Source organism: Indicator indicator, chromosome 36 (genome assembly GCF_027791375.1).
Source record: "Indicator indicator isolate 239-I01 chromosome 36, UM_Iind_1.1, whole genome shotgun sequence".
NCBI classification, from domain to species: domain Eukaryota; kingdom Metazoa; phylum Chordata; class Aves; order Piciformes; family Indicatoridae; genus Indicator; species Indicator indicator.
Genome location: NC_072045.1, coordinates 3,302,046 through 3,309,089, shown reverse-complemented (window position 1 = coordinate 3,309,089; position 7,044 = coordinate 3,302,046).

The window sequence follows — 7,044 nt, the reverse complement described above, 5'->3', positions numbered from 1 at the left end:
TTGGGGCAGAGGTCTGCACTGCACTTGGGGCAGAGGTCTGCACTGCACTTGGGGCAGAGGTCTGCACTGCACTTGGAGCAGAGGTCTGCACTGCACTTGGGGCAGAGGTCTGCACTGCACTTGGGGCAGAGGTCTGCCTGTGTAAGAGAAGCTGCAGAAGAGCTGCTCCCACTGGAAGAGATTACTTAAGGCTTAGCCCAAAGCAGAACAACCCAGCAGGGGGTTTGCAGGGCTGGGTGTAGATGCTGGGCAGATTTTTTCCACCCCTGAGTGTGCGTTGAGGGCAGTGCCAGGGACAAACGTGGTGGAAAAAGTGCCCTCAGTGTGAGCCAAGAATTCCCTTCCCCAGCCTTGTGCTGAGCTGGGCACCTTCCTCTTGCTCATATCACAGAATCAAGCAGGCTGGAAAAGACCTCAGAGATCATCAAGTCCAACCTATTACCTAATGCCTAACACCTCCTGACAACCAAACCATGGCTCCAAGTGCCACATCCAAGCTTTTTTTCAGCACCTCCAGGGACGGTGACTCCAGCACCTCCCTGGGCAGCACTTTCCACTGGCCAGTTGCTCCTTCTGCACAGGTCTGAAGGTCTCAGCCAAGCCTCTTGGGAGCACCATTTCCCCATCTTGCTGGGCTGGCCGGGCAGGATACCCTGCAGCCTCCCAGCCTCGCAGCTGGCCGCGGGGGACAGCCGGAGCTGCCTGGCCGGGAGCAGGGGGGTGAAGTGAGTGACCCATGAAACGTGATGAAGATGAGCTGGAGCAGAGCTGGGGAAGGGAACAGCTCTGTCAGGTGCTGAGCACTTGCTGAACTAAACACAATTCGGCTTAATTAGAAGCAACTCCGAGCAGGGCTGGAGGTCAGGAAAGGCAATGGGTGGAGAAGGCATTGCCAGACCTGCAGTCTAGGGACAGGAAATTGAAGTGCTTGCTTGCACCTGAGGACGCAGCAGCTGCTGGAGGAGGTTTGTTAAAGTCATCAGAGCTCCTCACAGCATCACAGACTGCTTTAGGCTATGATGGAACCTTAAAGGTCTCTGGGAGACTTCTGCAGGCTGCCTGCATCTTCTGCAAGACCTTTCACTCCCCCCAGCCTCTCGGGTCGGTGTCTGGTTTGCAGGCAGGGAAATGAATCTGCTCTCGTTCCTTCTGCTTTCCCCATCACAGGAAAGAACCAGCCCCACGTGCCCAGCTCTGTGCCTGCCCGAGGGAAAAGGCAGAGAAATCCTCAATAAACACCCCTGAAGCTGCAGGAGCTGGGAAAGGCCTCGGGTCCCATCCCAGCTCTGCTGACTCCTTTGGTGTTTCACGGTGCTGCATCTCCTCCTCCCAGGGCTGGGAGATCCAAGCCTCTCCTACTGTGCTCCTCTCACAACCCAGCCCCAGGCTCTCCCCCTTCCCTCTTCCCTCCCATCGTGGACAGCCCTCTGTTTATTTTGGTAGCAGCTCCAGATCTCGTTTTCTGCCGGCTGCAGGGAAAAAGCTTTGGTTGAATGAGAGGGAAGGGGAGGAAGAGAGGCAAGCAGACAGGGTGGGAGGGGGCAGTGGGAGTCCCAGCCCTCACCATCACCCATGCTCTGCCACACTGGCATTCTGAGAGGCTCCTGGCATTCCCAGGGGGAACCAGGCTGCTCCAGCTTCCACCAAAACCAGTAGTTTTCTGCCCACTTCCTAGAACATTCCTGGAAGTGAGGCTTGCAGAGGTGCAATTCTCCAAAGCTGTCACGTTCCACGTGGAGAGCTGCCACGGAGCTGAGCTCAGGGCTCAGCTCCACTCACAGCCCAGGACTGCTTCCAAGCTCCTGGCCACTGCCCCACTCCACACATTTGGATCTGCTGGAGCCAGCCTGAGCACCTCTCCCTCGGTGCTGGGGAGGGAACACACCAGGGCTGCTCTTACTGCATGGCAAGCTGCAAGTCCCTGCTCAGCTCAGGTGGAGAGCAGCCTGTGGGGGCTGAAGGAGCAGCAGCTGCAGGTATTGCTGCTACACAAAGATCAGGGAACAGTTTTGCATGGATCAGACCTTGGAGATCATCACGTCCAACCTTAGAGCCAACACTGCCAGGTCAAAGATGATCCAAGGGCTGGAGCAGCTCTGCTGTGAGCACAGCCTGGGGGTGTTCAGCCTGGAGAAGGCTCCAGGGGGACCTCAGAGCTGCCCTCCAGTACCTGAAGGGATCCTGCAGGAAGGCTGCAGAGGGACTTTTGCTAAGGGTGTCTGAGACAGGCCAAGGGGGAATGGTTTGGAGCTGAGGCAGAGCAGGGTTAGACTGGAGCTGAGGAAGAAGTTCCTCAGTGTGAGGGTGGTGAGACTCTGGCACAGGCTGCCCAGGGAGGCTGTGGCTGCCTCCTGCCTGGGGGTGTTCAAGGCCAGGCTGGATGAAGCCTGGAGAAGCCAAGCTGAGAGCTGTCCTGCCCATGGTAGGGAGGTTGCAGGAGATGATCTCTGAGGTCCCTTCCAACCTCTCTCTCTATATATATAAAAGAATTCACATAAGGACACATCCTGGTCCTGCTGCATCTACTGAGGATCTGAAGAAGTGTGAAGAAGCAGAGCCTGCTGCTCTGTTTGCTTTGTGCCTGGTTTGATTCCTTTCCCCAGGCAGTACAGGCACATAAATAAATGCTCTGAAACTGGATTCAGCCTCTGCTTACAAAGAGACAACCCAGGACCCTCCACAAGGCCCTGGCTGAGGGCTGATTCAGTCAGCCCTGAGTGGTGGGATTAGGTCCTTAGCCTGATTTTTCCTTCCTTCCTTCCTTCTTTCTTCCTTCCTGTTGCTTGCCCCATGCTCATCCACTTCACCAAGCAGCTGGAATCCAGGGTGCACAGCAGCAGGTTGGCTGCTGAGGAAGAAATGGCAAGGAGGGATGCTCAGGAATCTGTGGTCAGGCATGTGTAAGGCTCTCTGCACCCTGGATCTGCCCCTGCACAGCAGGGCCCAGGCAGGCTGAGGGTGCTTGGTGGGGCTTGTGAAGAGGAAATGATGATGCTGTGGATGAGGAGGCTGCAGGAGTGGGCAGGAGGAGCAGCCCAGTCCCAAACAGCCACCCTGAGCTGCAGGGTGCTGAGTTCCTGTCCCCCAGACAGCAACCCCTGGGTTTATGTCATCATCAGCTTTCCTCCAGGCTGAACCCCCCCCAGCCCCCTCAGCTGCTCCTTCCCAGCCCTGTTCTCCAGACCCTTCCCCAGCTTCGTTGCCCTTCTCTGGACCTGCCCCAGCCCCTCGGTGTCCTTCTTGCAGTGGGGGCCCCCAGAATGAATCCAGTACTCCAGGTGTGGCCTCGACAGTGCCCAGCACAGGGGGACCATCACTGCCCCACTCCTGCTGCCCACACCAGAGCTGCTCCAGGCCAGGATGCTGGTGGCTTTCTGGGCTGGCTCCTCTTCAGCCACTGCTGACCAACACCCTCAGGTCCTTTCCCACCAGGCAGTTTCCATCCACTCTGCCCCAAGCCTGAAGCCTTCATGGGGTTGTTGTTGGGGCTGGGGGTCAAGAGGGAGGACTTGGTGGCAGCTGAGCCCCAAGCAAGAGGACATTTAAGAAATGTTTATCAATATGTGAGGGCTTGGGGTCAAGAGAGAGGGGACAGGGACAGGCTCTGCTCAGTTGCACCCTTGGATAGGACAAGGGGCAGTGGATAGAAACCACAGCACAGGAGGTTCCACCTCAACATGAGGAGGAACTTCTACACCATGAGGGTCACAGAGCCCTGGAGCAGGCTGCCCAGAGTGGAGTCTCCTTCTCTGGAGCCTTTCCAGCCCCATCTGGATGTGTTCCTGTGTGACCTGTGCTGGATTCTATGGCCCTGCTCTGGCAGGGGGGTTGGACTGGATGATCTCTGGGGGTCCCTTCCAAGCCCTAACATCCTGTGACCTGTGATCCAGGTGCAAGACTCATCCCATTGACCTCAGCCCATGGACCCAGCCTGACCAGGTCCCTCTGCAGAGCCTCCCTTGGGTGCTGCCTGCAAGCTGGCTTAGGGTCTGAATGCTGCACACGTCCAGCCCCTGCTGTCCTGCTGGGCAGTGCAGCCTCTTCCCTGCTCACCATCAGGAAATTGCTTGTGAGCACAAAGCAATGAAGGCCTTTGAAGACTCCAACTGCAGGGGCTGAAATTGTTTCAACTCAGAAGATTAGATAAAATATTTCAGAGCATCTGGAGGCTTCTTGACCACTCACTCTGTTGTTACCCATCCCCAGCTGTCAGAGCCTGAGCAATCCCAGAAGGAGTTAACAGAGGGCTGGGCAGGAGCCAAGAGCTCTTGCAGGAAGCTTATCTCTTGCACCAAAAAGGAGATCTGATGGCTGCAGCTCTGCCCAGTGCTGTTGTCCTCATAAAACACACCAATAACAACCAACCAAACCCCCATGGTTCACAGCTTAGCCACCAGCAGTGAGAGAAAAGGCAAAAAGAAAGAAAAGAGAATGAAATAATAATCATAATTAAAAAAGAAAAAGGGGGCTGGAAATGTCAGAGAGTTTATTAAACTGGAACCATGTGTTTCCCAGAGTCCTGTCTCCATAAGCTGGTGCACATCACAGTGATGTTTATGTTCTCCTCTGGGGTGTGAGGGTTTTTTTTCCATGCCTGGTAGTGATTAGCTGAAGGGAGCCTGAATGAACTCATGTCTCCTGTGAGCAGGACCAGGAAAGCCTGCACATGCTGGGTGATAGGGAGCTTCCTGCAAGAGTGGCCTTTCTTGTGTCCCTGCAGGAACAGCCATGGAAACACCAGAGACTGGGCTGGGAGGGAGCAAGGAAAGAGAAGATTCCAGGGTGGGGAAAAAAAAAAAAAAAAAAGGAGGAAAAATTTGTCCTGTGGCTCCTTGCAGAAAGTATGAAATCAATTCTGGGCTGAGATTCTCCCCTGGAGGTGTCCCCTGAGGCTCTTGTGAAGCCCTGGCCAGTGTGGGCTCATCCCATGGCAGGGAGGCTGCGGAGAAGCTGCTGAGAAGGGACTAAGGGAGAGGATGAGAGGCAATGGTTTGGAACTGGAGCAGGGGAGGCTTAGGTTGGACATCATCAGGAAGTTCTGCACTCGAGGCTGGTGAGACCCTGGAACAGGTTGCCCAGAGGGGTGGTTGAGATCCCATCCCTGGAAACATTCAAGGTCAAACTCCATGTGGTCCTGAGCAACCTGATCCAGTTGGAGGTGTCCCCACCTGGCTCCAGCCTCCTTTCAGGGAGCTGCAGAGAGCAATGAGGTCTCCCTCAGCCTCCTCTCCTCCAGGCTGAACACCCCCAGCTCCCTCAGCTGCTCCTCCCCAGCCCTTCCCCATCTCCCTTGCCCTTCTCTGGACCTGCTCCATCACATCCCTGTCCTTCCCAGCAGCACCTGGCATGCACTTAACCCTTTGTTACCCAGGAAGTCACAGCTGAGCATCATTCTGTTCCTTTTCATCTCACCTCTCAGTGAAGTCTTGACCATGCCCCAGCAATGGAGGCTGGTGGTGGCAGTGGTGTCAGCACACACCAGCACCTCTCCTGGCAGCATCCCTGGCCCTCTGAGGCCAACATCCACCACCTGCACCTTGTCAGACATCAGCCTCCAACAGCCTTCTGCAAGGGAGGATCTCCTGGAGGTGTTGGCACTGAGGGAAATTTGCTTCTGCTGTTAGTTCCCAGCTGGCAGGAGGCAGAGAGCAGGACCAGGACCTAGGGAATTTTGCACCTCACAGGGAAGGCAGAGAAGTGAGAGCTCAGAGCTCTCTGTGTTAAAGGGAAACAGATTTGCTGCTGGCTCTTGGTTCATTCTCTCATTACACTGAGCTGGAAGAGAGAGCCTGCAGGCAATGGGCTGAAGACATTCAGATTCCTGTGGCCAAAGAATGACATCAGCTGATAGCCTAACTCAGAACAGAGGGTGCTGGTGACTCCCACACGACCCTGACAAGCACAGCCTGGGCCTGAGCCAAGAGAAGAAAAAGGGAAATCTATTTCCACAGAGCCTGAAATATTAAATAATGCTCACAAGAGGACAAAATAATGATGCAAGTCCCAGGAGGCCCAGAAGGATCTTGTGCCAGGCAGCCCAAGACACAGAGATGTCTGCAGTGTGAGTTTCACATGAGGATGCTGAAGGCTGCAGTGAGCTCAAGGTGTGAGGCAGGGATCCTGTGGCCCTTTGGGCAGGGCCATTGGAGCAGAGCCACTGGCAGACCCCCATTTCTTTGGGACACCACAACTTTGGGACTGTCTCTGATGTCAGGGATTCATTTCAGATGTATCTCAGCAACACAGAGTGGTTTGGGTTGGAAGGAACCTTAGAGATGGAAGGAACCTTAGAGATGAAAGGAACCTCAGAGATAGAAGGAACCTCAGAGATAGAAGGAACCTTAGAAGGAATCCTAGAGATGGAAGGAACCTCAGAGATAGAAGGAACCTTAAAGATGGAAGGAACCTTAAGAGATGGAAGGAACCTTAAGAGATGGAAGGAACCTGACTTGCAACCCCTCTGCCATGGGCAGGGACACCTCCTACCTAGCCCAGGCTGCTCAAGGCTCCATCCAGGCTGGCTTTGAACACTTCTAGGCTTGGAACCTCCATAACTTCTCTGGGCAAGCTCTTCTCCACCACCCTCATGTGGATGAAGAATGTATCCTGAAGATTTTGGGTTCTTCTTAGACAGCAGAGGTAGAGCAGAAACCAAAGAGACCCTGGAGTGGGGCTGGCTGTTGGTCTGAGATAGTCCAAGCTGGTAAACCACCATAACCATTTGGAGCAAACTACTGCAGAGTCTTCCAGACCCACTTTGGGTCTGTCTCTGCCTTTCAGGGATTCATTTCAAATGCATCCCAGCAACACAGAGTGGTTTGGGTTGGAAGGAACCTTAGGGATGGAAGGAACCTTAGGGATGGAAGGAAGCTTAGAGAAGGAATCTTAGGGATGGAAGGAAGCTTAGGAAGGAACCTTAGGGATGGAAGGAACCTCAGAGATAGAAGGAACCTTAGAAGGAATCTTAGAGATGGAAGGAACCTCAGAGATAGAAGGAACCTTAAAGATGGAAGGAACCTTAAAGATGGAAGGAAGCTTAGAGAT